The 12,594-nt window shown below is 39.1% G+C and overlaps 1 non-coding gene across 1 annotated transcript; it reads right to left on the bottom strand.

Annotated features, from left to right (window-relative positions):
- Positions 1-8,793: 8,793 nt before the first annotated feature.
- LOC126016872 (U6 spliceosomal RNA) lies at positions 8,794-8,900 on the bottom strand. Its single transcript, XR_007498557.1, has one exon. It is a non-coding gene; the product is annotated as a U6 spliceosomal RNA (small nuclear RNA).
- Between the last annotated feature and the right edge of the window lie 3,694 nt (positions 8,901-12,594).

Here is a 12,594-nt window from a genome sequence, read left to right as displayed (position 1 = left end):
CATGAGTAGTTGAAATTTCAGTCATAAAAGAACACCACCTTCACCAATGCAACAGTCCCATCACCAATGTCCCCTATCTCCTTCCTCCCCCTGAACTCTGCCTGTATTAGAGACAGGCATTCTACTTCTGTCACTCATTGACATTGTTGTGATAGTTGTTAGTGTAGTTAGTAAGTGAGCCAGTCCTTCCAGCCCTCATCTCTATTGTCTTAGGGCATTATTACAATAATGCCTTTTATTTTTCTTAAAACGCATAGATGAGTCTATTTTGTGTCTCTCTCTTAGCCTGTAATTTGGTTTTGTGGTGTCTAGGGAGGATGGCTCCCAGCAGTCACATATCAGAAAGTATCCTCAAGTGGAAAGCTTCTCAGCCCCCCACTCTGATAGTAAGCAAAAGTTCATAGTGAAGGGAAATGAAGGGAGAGGGGCCACCAAGAGCAAATCAACAGCAGCTGAATGTTAGTTTTTCTCATGTTGAGAATCTATCTTTTCATTATCGGAGCTGGTTCACATCTGGCTGGGATGGGGAGAATGTTCTGTTCTCATGAGGAGTTAAGTGAAAAAGATTAAATGTGGAGAAATAACATGGAGGGCTAGAAAAGGGTTTGCAGGATGGTGAACAAAGGGGGAAAGAAGGGTTATCTATGATCAGGCAGAGAACATTATACAGCATAGACATTATATCTATTGTAGATGGACATTAAATTGACATTGGTATGGCTAACACATGCACTCATATACATCCTTCAGCAATCACAGTTAATTGATATGTGAATTACATTTGAAAAGTTGACCCAGGTGATATGGGACAGAACACTTAATGGGAGAAAAGAAAAGAAAAAAAAAAGTAAAGCTGGCAAGTCTGATGTAAAGATTTTCCTTTTTTCTTTCCTTAGGCCAATCATGGTTGGTGAGGGTGAACTCGACTGGAGAAAGGCTTCATATATTAAGTTCTATGTAGAGGTTTCTTAAAAACAATCAGTTTTCGAGTCTATAAAACAAAGTGATATGCTAATGCACACTGCATAGGGAGACTATACCATGAAATTGATATTATATCTATTAAAAACGAATATTAAACAGTCCTTGGTATGGTGAACATAAAAACTCATGCTTATAAATCAACAGATTCTAAGAATTGATCCATAGGTTACCATTGAAAAGCTGATCCAGATGAAATGGGACCAGTCTGCCTAAGCGGGGCTGAAGTGGGAGGGCTGCCTATGGTCCTGTTGGAAGGTTTAATTCCAGGCTTTGTTGCCGAGCTCCCCCCTAGAGAGGCTTCCTCATTCTCAGTTGAGAGAAGATTCGGTGCTGGCACTGAGGTTGGGGTCCACTGTGAAAGGGCAATCCTAATTTTTATACAGTTTCTAGTTTAGCAGGATCTAATTGGTAAAGAGAGCCTGGTTTTTATGAGGTTATTTAAGTCAGACCTCTCATAAAATAATGTCCAGATATGATAGTGAAATATGAACTGTAGTGGACATAAGTAGCTATTATAAATTATGGGTCTAAACAGTTATTTGTGGCTCCTAGGAGGTATGATCAGGAGAGAGGCACTAAATCCTTTCTGGTATTTTTATGGAATAATTATATATACATATATGTGTATACATAATATATATATGCTACACTCCAAACTGTCACAAAAAAACATAAGAGAAGAAATCAATTAGTCAAAACAACAGCATAACAAAATCAACTGAATGATCTCATAGATATGTAGGATCTTAATAAGGAAATGGGGTTATAAAGATAATACAGCAGGTAAGATGCTTGCATTGCATGAGGCCTGTTCAAGAGGTTCTGCATATGGTTCCTCAAGTACCACCAGGAGCAATTTAGTCCTGAGCACAGAGCCAGGAGTAAGCCTTGGGCAATGCCTGATGTGGCCCCCAAAGAACAAAATAAAACAAAGCAAAATATAAACAACAAATAATAACCAAGCAAAACCTTATAGAAAAGTCAGGGTCTCCCACAGGCAAAACAGGTAAAGGAGTGAAAAAAACACAAACATCCAGTTATAAAAATAATTGCTGGAGATCTCATCTATTGCAATGGAGTAGCTGAGAGCTACTTCATTATAGCTTATAACACAGTATTGCATATTTAAAAGTAGTTGTGATTTTAGTGTGAAAAGCTCCCAATTCAAGAAAAAAAATGACTGCGACTATACTTGATGACAGATGCTCACTGATAATTTAAAGAAATACTAATATACAAACATATAAAAACATTTTAGTATTTATTAAAATATGTCTACTCATTTAAAAAGTTAAAATTCTATCACTGTTAGTAGTTTATGTGAACTAAAACTTAAAGCAAACCCCCCCCAAAAAAAACTAAAGTAAAAGGAGCAGAATTACATACATTTATTGAACAAGGATACACTGGATTTGTCAGTGTTCACGCCTGTCCCATCAAAACACATTTCCAAATGCTTTTACAACAGTGAAACTTCTAGTCAAAATACAGTGGGTCCTGATATAGTGTCCTGAGATGGCATCCAAAAAATAGACAATGACATAATTATGAGGATGTGAGAAGACTCGATGTTTAAAATGAATGGGATCCAGGTAGCACAGACCCATTACTCCCTTGACTCAATGCACTGGGAACAACTGAACTAAAATAGCCCTTCAGGAAGAGTCCTGAATGAGGCTCAGAGGGCGCAGCCTTTCTGCTTTTACAGGAATTAGTGACTTCGGCAGTGGGCCACTGAGGAAAAGAGGCATGACCTTGAAGGAGGTGGCTCTCTGCAGCTGAGGCAATCCTTGAAAGGGCTGATAGTTGAAGATGCACTCCAGTCAGTGCTGCCAACAGCTGGATCAACAAATCAATCTGGGAAGGGGTTTCTGGGCCACATATCACAGTGTCGACCTCAGTGGGACATCCCAAGGTCTGCTCGGAGCCCATGCAATGCTATGAAAACTATACTCTAAAATGTTTTTGATACATGGTTCAGCATTTAAAAAGGCAAAAAGTGGGGGCACAGAAAAGAGAGAAGGAACTGACAGATACATGCCTTAGGGGAATAAGGCTTTAAATCTCTTTGAGGGGAAGATAATTGAAAGCTCTAGGCTCTATTCCCAGTAACCCCTAGAAAGGGAACTCTAAGAACAGCTATGTGGTTCAACTGGCTCTAAGACAGAAGGGCCAGGTTCAGAGGACACACTAAATGGATCAAAATTGATCTCTAGGCATAGATACTCATAGAGTTCAATTTAAAACCACCACCAAAGGGGTTGGTTGGAAGGATAACACAGCAGATATGGCATTTGCTTTGCACAATGCCAACTTGAGTTGGATCCCCTGCATCCCATATGGTTCCTCGAGCATGCCAGGAGTGATTTTTGAGTGCAGAACCAGGAGTAATCCCTGAACACTGCCGGGTGTGATCCCAAAACAAAAAATAAAACAAAAACAATAAAAACAAACACCCCTCCAGCCAGTATCCATCCCTTTGAGCGCCCCACGGTGAACAGGCACAGCCAGTCTAAGCTCACGCACACTGACCATCGCATGCAACTTCCTACAAAACAAACTACTCTGAAAGAGCTGTTGAGACAAGCACATTGAAACAGGAAAATCAATAAAATCCAAGTAGCAAATTGGAGAGAAACAACAGAAATTCTAGAAATTGAAAGCAAAGGCAGTGAATTTGTAAACTCATGGCATAAATACTCAACAGCACAATTAGACATAAAAGAGATTACACTGGAAAACTGATATGAAGAGATCACTTGGAATATAGCCAGAAAGACAAATAAATGGAAGCTATGCAAAGGCCTATCTGCTATGTATAGGATTCTTACAAGAGACTAAAATATAACCTTTTCATCATGCATATCTGCCATGAGACAAGTACTATGTTAAGATAAAGGGTACTATGTTAAGAGAATACAATAATAAAAAATAAAGAACAAATGTACTCAGAGATTTATGTTGGTTTCATCAAACATAGTTTATTCTTTTCTCATGCATGAAAATTACAAAATAAGTAGACAGATTAATGATTAAAGTCAGAAGAGCTTGTGAGTAAGAGAGTGGTGTTAGATTAGACATATATAGAACTGTGCCACCATGGTTTTCTCTTATCTGAATAATATAATCCTTTCTGAACACACAGAAAAAGCTGCACAATTTGAAGGATTGCAGAAAACTGCTTTAGGTAATATGGATATTTCAATAATATTATTTTAATACACAAAACATGGAAAATTTTCCTATTTCCTTATTTCTTCCATTTCCATAAATAATGGCTTACAGTTTTCTAAACAAGTCTTTTATTTCAATTAAGATACTGCTAGATATATTATTCTTTTTAATAGAATTGTAATTAAATTTTTAAGTGCCTTTTCTACAAATCATTGCATATAGAAATGCAATAAATTTATGTGAATTAATTTTTTTTTTTGGTTTTTGGTTTTTGGGTCACACCCAGGGGTGCTCAGGGGTTACTCCTAGCTGTCTGCTCAGAAATAGCTCCTGGCAGGCACGGGGGACCATATGGGACACCGGGATTCGAACCAACCACCTTTCGTCCTGGATCGGCTGCTTGCAAGGCAAACGCCGCTGTGCTATCTCTCTGGGCCCTATGTGAATTAATTTTTACCTTGCCACTTTACTGCATATTTTAAAATAATTTCAAATAGTTTGCTATGTTTGTTTGTTTTGTTTTGTTTGGGGCCATATCTGGTGGTACTCACCCCTGAGTGGCTCTGCACTAAGAAATTACTCCTGTCAGGCTTGGCAGACCATATGGGTGCCAGGTGTCTAGTGAGGACTTCTAGTAGTGCTGCAAGTGGACATACTTCCCATGCTCTTGGTTATGAGTAAAAACCTTTCAAGATTCTCTTTATTATTGATATAATGGTAGCTTTGGTTTGTCATATAGTATCCTTATCTTATTGCTGTAGATTCCTTCTACTCGCAGTTCACTGAATTTTTTTTATCATAAATAGGTTCTTAGATCCACCAAAGGCTTTTTTAAGCATCTATTGACATTATCATGTGGTTTCAATTTTCCTTTTGTTGATGCAGCTTATTACAATAAGTGATTTGTGTATACATTCTTGCATTCCTTGAAGGACTCACTCTTGGTCAGGGTTTATGGTTTTGTAATGTATACTGGCTTCAACTCACCCAGTGTTTTAGTATTTTTGTATTTGTAGTTCTTTTACTTTGAAAAAACTTCAGTGGCATTTTCAATAAAGTAGAATAAATAATTCCAGAATATATATGTAAATACAAAATATCATAAATTCCTAACACAATCTTAAGAGAAAGGAAATAAAAAAAGATGCATTAAGTCCCCTGATTTCAAACTATACTCTTAAGCAATGATAATCAAAATAGTATTTTATTAGAACAAACATTGAACTAAAATAGCAGGCCAGAAAGAAACATACAATACACAAATATTAAATTAATGACAAGTAGACAATACCATACATTGGGAAAGTGAAAGTCTATGCAAGAAATGGTTCTGGGAAGACTACAAATAAGCTAAACCATTCATAAATCAAATGAAATAAGATCACTACTAAGCACTATACACTAAGACTAGCAAAATGATCATTGAGGATTAGGCTATATTTGAAAGCACATGGAAGATACAATATGGAATTTAAGAGCTCAGAGAGATATCTGATGATTTAATTTCAATAGCAATAAATACATAATAAAAATAAAATATTTAAAATTAAAAAATTAAAAGAGTGAAAGAAACTAGAACAAAACCATAAAAGAACAAGTTGCAGGGGCCGGGTAGGTGGCGTTGGAGGTAAGGTGTCTGCCTTGCAAGCACTAGCCAAGGAAGGACCGCGGTTCGATCCCCCGGCGTCCCATATGGTCCCCCCAAGCCAGGGGCGATTTCTGAGCACATAGCCAGGAGTAACCCCTGAGCGTCAAATGGGTGTGGCCCAAAAACCAAAAAAAAAAAAAAGAACAAGTTGCACTGGGAGAAATATTTACATATTATTAAACTGACAAAGATTGACCATCAAAATCTATAAAGAACTTATACAAGTCAACTCCCTCACAATACAATTGAAAAGCAGAAAAAGTCTTGAAAATAAAGAGACATGGGCAGTCAACAGCACCTGAAAAAAAATCTCAGCATCTCTTACTATCAGAGAAATGAAGATCCAAACCACAATAAGGTAGCACTTCAAACCCATGAAAATGGCCTTTATTAAAATACTGGGTGAGGTACCATTTCATGCCACAGAGATTGGCGCACATCACAAAGAATGAGAACAAGCAGTGCTGGTGGGAATGTGGAGAGAAAAGAACTCTTATTCACTGCTGGTGGGAATGCCATCTAGTCTAACCTTTATGGAAAGCGATATGGAGATTCTTCAAAAAACTGGAAATTGAGCTCCCATATGATCCAGTTATACTACTCCTAGGGATGTACCCTAGGAACACAAAAATACAGTACAAAAATCCTTTCCTCACATCTATATTTATTTCTGCGCTAATTACAATAGCCAAACTCTGGAGACAACCAAGATGCCCTTCAACAGATGAATGGTGAAAGAAACTGTGGTACATATACACAATGGAATATTATGCAACCATCAGGAGAGATGAAGTCATGAAATTTTCCTATACCTGGATGTACATGAAATCTATTATGCTGAGTGAAATAAGCCAGAGGGAGAGAAATAGATGCAAAATAGTCTCACTCATTTACAGGTTTTAAGAAAAATAAAAGACATTTTTGCAATAGTTCTCAGGGACAAAAGAGAGGAGGGCTGGAAAGTTCAGCTCACGACATGAAGCTCACAACAGAATGATGAGTGCAGTTAGAAAAATAACTACACCAAGAACTAACATAACAAAGTGAATGAATGAGGGAAGTAGAAAGCTTGTTTAGAGTACAGGCAGGGGTGAGGTGGGGAGGAGGGAGATTTGGGACATTGGTGATGGGAATGCTGCACTGGTGAAGGGAGGTGTTCTTTACATGACTGAAACCCAACTACAATCCTATTTGTAATAAAGTTGTTTAAATAAAGATATTAATAAAAAAGACTGCAGTAAGCAAATGTTGGTGAAGGTGTGGAGAAAAATGAAGTCTGGGACACTGTTAGTAGCAATATTAATAATAATTATCACTGTTAGTAGTTAAATCTCTAAAGTACAAAAGTGACACTTCACAAAATAACAGCCAGAAATGGAAATATTATATGATCCATCAATACCATCCCTTGGCATTTATCCAATGAATATGAAAACCATAATTTTTAAGGACATTTAATACCCATATGGGTAATAGCAGTCTGAGTCACAACATCCCAAAACATAGGATCAAACTAGACACTCGTTGACATATGACTGAAGGAATTATACACATACTCAATGTAATAGTGCTCAAATACTGAATGAATTATGAAGTTCTGTCTCTTGGGACAATATAGATGCAATTTGAGGTCACTATGCTAAGCAAAATAAGTTAAGAAGTGAAAGTTCAGAAGTTTTACTCCCAAGTGGGCACAAATAATCAAAGAAACTGTAAAAACAACAAAAATAACTTAGGATCTATTCAAAATATCATGGTTACACAGGGAAGGTAGAAGAGGGAGGAAGGATTTATATAGATGGGATCAATTAGCTATTTCAAAGGTGGTGATTAGATATGAAGGCCCGCACTTGAGCACTGTTTTCCAAGATGGCTGTGTTCATCAAGTCTACAGAGAAGAAAGGACAAGTGAATGATACTGAAACACAATATGAAGGATACCTCTCAGGCATATTCATTGGGTGGTCTTAAATGATTGTGAAATGTGCTTTTTAAAAAGTCTTTTAGGGGCTGGAGCAATAGCATACCGGGAGGGTGTTTGCCTTGCATGCAGATGACCTGGGATGGACCTGGGTTCAATCCTTGGCATCCCATAGGGTCCCCTGAGCCTGGCAGGAGTGATTTTTGAGTGCAGAGCCAGGAGCAATCCCTGAGCACTACTGGGTGTGACTCAAAACAAAACTAAACAAAATTCTATTAAACAATGAAAACACATTTACTGTTATTTTATTTTTGAAGTAACAGCCAACACTGTTTTTTTAACTTTATTTCTTTATTAATTGATTGATTGATTAGTTTCTGGGCCACACTTTGCAGTGCTCAGGGGTTACTACTGGCTCTCCACTCAAAAATCACCCCTGACAGGCTGGGGAGGCCATAAGGGATGCTGGGAATCGAACCGGGCCCCTCCTGGGTTAACTACATGCAAGGCAAATGCTATCTCTTTGGTCCCCATTAACTGTTTCTTCAAACAAAAGTCTTCATCTAAAAAAATAAAATAAAATAAAAGGAGCCAGAAAGATAGAACAAGTGGTAAACCTTTCACGCCCTAGCCTAGGACAGACCATGGTTCGATACCTAGGTGTTCCATATGCCCCCACCAAATCAGGAGCGATTTCTGAGTGCATAGTCAGGAGGAACCCTGAGCGTCACTGGGTGTGGCCCAAAAACCAAAAAATAAATCTCCATCTACTCCTCACTTCCATTCATTGTCTGATATGTTCTAATGGAATGCTTTGTTTGTTTGTTTGTTTTATTTGTTTCATTGGTTTTGGTTTGGGGCCACACCCAGCAGTTCTCAGGGGTTATTCTTGGCTCTGCACTCAGAAATTACTCCTGGTGGATGGGGAGCACATGAAATATTGAAGAGCAATCTGGGATTGGTCACATGCAAAGCAAATACCCTACCCACTTTAATACTCTGGCTCTGATTTTATTGAAATTCTTTTTTTTTTCTTGAAACAAAAATTTATTTTCATAATAATGCAAAAAATAAGGAACACTTCACAAATTTGCATGTCATCCTTGTGCAGGGGCCATGCTAATCTTCTCTGTATCGTTCCAATTTTAGTATATGTGCTGCCGAAGCGAGCACTCTATTGAAATTCTATCTCTAAATTACCCAGCCTATAGGAAAGCAACTTTGTCAAAGAGACAAAGCTTTGACCCATCTAGAATTCTATGTGTCAGTGTGAGTTGGTGTATCATTTTGTCAACTTATCTCAGATGAAGGACATTTCTAAACTATGCAATTCTTCACCAAAATTAAATATGCATGGTTCTACTCAGCTGCCAAACTGAATTACTTGAAAGCAGAGTCCTCCTAATATAACCAGACCTAACCATACAGTGCTTGGCCTACAGCAAGTAGGCAACTATTAATAGACTCATTAACAACAGAGGAGAATCACAAATGTGAAGCTATACCATGGTATAGCTTATCTGGAGGTCTTATTTTTTTTTAAAGAAGGTAAACGAAACACTCTTTAACACCCTCTCCACAAATGATATTAAAATAACAGAGAATTCTGTGTGCAAACTTACACAGAACTATTTCTGTGCAGTTTCCACACATCTGTATAACTTTTTCTATGGCAAAGAGAGCAGGGAGGCTTCAACTCCAGCTATCTCTATTGTATGAAACCAATAGTTCCTGTCTTCGTTCTTTTCAAAATCAAGGAAACCTGAATGTGTAGCTATTTTTAACACACACTCAGAGATTTCCCCCAAGCAAATGGTTTCTCACTAAATTAGTAACTGATTTAACAGTAATGAGATTACCTGGGAATAGCACATATGAGAAAACCACAGAGCTCACCTATTTTCCTTATGGGAAATCTTAATTGGCTATTGCACAGACACATTTGTGCAGTTCCAAGCCAAATATCTAATAGGACCCTCATTTATATGAGCAGAAGTGAAAATGTAGACAATTCTCAAGGGCGGTAAAGTCTGGCTTTTCTCTAAGATCTTCAGTGAAACCAAAAATAAGAAGGAGAAAAGGAAAAGGTGGTTTTTCTTGTTATTTTGAGAGACATAAAATGGGTGATTTCTTACTAAATAAAATGTGCCTTATTATCTGAGATGTTATTATCAAGTAATTGAATCATTTCCAAATAATCTCAGGTGTTCTTACAGTCATCAGGCCTACTGTGATTTCTCCTGGGCCTATGAATAGACTTGAAGCAATAAAGCACAAAAATAAATATTGGTAATAAAGCTCACTTTGGTGGGAATGAAAATAGGGTGGGTGTTTGCCTTGCATAAGGCAAATCCAGATTCAATCCTCAGCACCCCATATGGTCTCTGAGCCAGCCAGGAGAAATCCCTGAGTGCAGAGAAAGGAGTAAACCCCAAACACAGTCTATGGACAGAAAACAAAAACTGAGTTATTAATTAACACACATTTTTCTGACTAGGGCAACATACGTGCCACAAACCTCATTCATGACTGTGTCTCGAGCATGCAATCAAGAACCACTGATGAAGACAATCCCCAAAACATTATCCCTGATGAAAACTCATGCAGCAACTCGGCCTGGGCAAATAAATTCAGAGGTCATCACTTCCCCATTCCTTTTTCATCAGTTGATGGCTGGCTACCTGCAGTACATTCATTTTCTGATGAGACTGCAAGAGCTCCTGCAAATTTAGCAGTGCAAGAGCAAATCTGCTTCCTCTCTCACAGCTCTATTGGTCAGAATTTTGAGTAAGCTCTGACCTCCTGCCCCATCTCACAGACAGACAACGATGTGCTGGAGGTTCTGAGGGAGAAGCCACTCTGGACTCATTCATGCAGAACTCGACAGTCCAGTGGGAAGAGATTCTTGTTTGTTTGCCAGCTGGTGACCACAGAGCTGACTTCTTTCCCAGGCCACCCACATTGCCAGCTGTGACTGCCTCTATCTTCAAAGCCAGAAAGGGGGAAGTGAGTCCTTCCCATACTGCCTTCTTATCCCCTTCCTGCTCTTCCATTTTACCTGCTCCATTGCTTTTAAGTGTTCACATGATGACAGTGAGCCTATCCAGTGGTCAAAGATAATCTATCCTTTAGTTTGTTTGGGTCATTGCAACAGAACTACTAGAGCCTGGAGGATTTGTCTAGTGTATCTGGAATCTGGGAGACTGGAGAGCAAGTGCAAGGAAAGACCATGTCTGAGGAAGATGTATGCCTGGTTCTTGGGAAGCCATCTTTGTTATGGGCACTAATCCATACATAAGAGCTTCACTACCATACCTAATTATTTCTACCTCTTTGTTGTTGTTGTTGTTTGTTTTCTTGTTTTGGGGCCACACCTGGGGACTCTCAGGGGTTACTCATAGCTATGTGCTCAGAAATCACTCCTGGAAGACAGGGGGGACCATATGGTATGCTAGGGATCAAACCCGAGTCCACCAAGACAAATGACCTCCCAGCTGTGTTATCACTCTGGCCCCTATTCCTACTTCTTAGTATGAGAAGATAAGTGGGGATTAGGGTTTCAATGTAAGAATTTGGGAGAAGCACAAACATTTGGTATGTAACACTCCTCCATGCTTGATGATGGTGGTGACATATTCAGGAGTCTTATCAGTTAGATACATGATCTCCCACTGTGCTATCTTTCTGGCTCCACAATACTCCCTTTTTTGAGGTCAACAACCATAATTCCATCAGCAAAATTTCTCCTCTAGATTAGTTTATTAACCAGGGGATAAGAATTTAGAGGGGCATCACTTTTCCAGAGAGATAATACAGTGGGTAGGTTTGCCTTGCATACAGTCAACTCAATTTGAGCCCAAGTACCCTATATGGTCCCCTGAGCCTACCAGGAGTAATACCTGAGTACACAATCACCAGTACTCTTTAGCATCACAAGGTGTAACCCAGCTGCAAAAAATCAAAAAATGAATTTAGAGAGAAATCTTTTATTTTTGCTTTTGGGGCCACACTCAATAATTGTCAAGGGTTACTCCTGACTCTGCACTCAGAGGTACCCCTACCCCTGGCAGGATCAGGGTACCATATAGGCTGCCAGGGAATCAAACCTGGGTTGGACAATGCAAGGCAAGAGCCCTATTAGCTGTACTATCTCTCTGGTAAAAGACCATATTTAAACTAAAGAGTAACCCCAGGGGGCCGGAGAGATAGCAAGGAGGTAGAGCATTTGCCTTGTATGCAGAAGGATGGTGGTTCGAATCCCGGCATCCCATTTGGTCCCCTGAGCCTGCCAGGAGCGATTTCTGAGCATAGAGGCAGGAGTAACCCCTGAGAGCTGCCAGTGTGACCCAAAAACCAAAAAAAAAAAAGAGTACCCCCAAAGGAATCCTGTCCTCATGGGCCCTCTTCTCCACACTGACTCTCTATGATTTCTTCCATATTCTACTGGTTAGAAGCCTGTACCTGAAGCCTGCTCCCACTCTGGGAAAGTGTGTGCAAGAGGTCTAAACTTCAGTAGGCAAGGAGAACTGGAAATGAGCTTAGAGAATGTACCCAGAGAAAGAAAAATTTACATTTTTTAACTGAGGTAACAACAGATTTATAGGGCTGTAAATAGCTAGAGTAAGATTCTGGAATTTTTTATACAAGGGCCACTATCTGTAGCATCATTTGCAGGCCATACAGTACATGAAGACAAGATGCAGGCAGCCTGACAAGAAGCATACATGCCTGTCCTGTCATGGGCCAAAGCCAGACATCCTATCCCACCCTGGCTTCAGAGCGCAATTGCATATCTGTTTGAAATGCTTGAAACCACAGTGCCTTGGCACCTCTTCGTCAAGCATCATATTTTCTTCTATTGCTTAAT

This window comes from Suncus etruscus, chromosome 8 (assembly GCF_024139225.1).
Source record: "Suncus etruscus isolate mSunEtr1 chromosome 8, mSunEtr1.pri.cur, whole genome shotgun sequence".
Classification (NCBI taxonomy): Eukaryota; Metazoa; Chordata; class Mammalia; order Eulipotyphla; family Soricidae; genus Suncus; species Suncus etruscus.
This window is presented reverse-complemented; position numbering and strand designations above follow the sequence as displayed.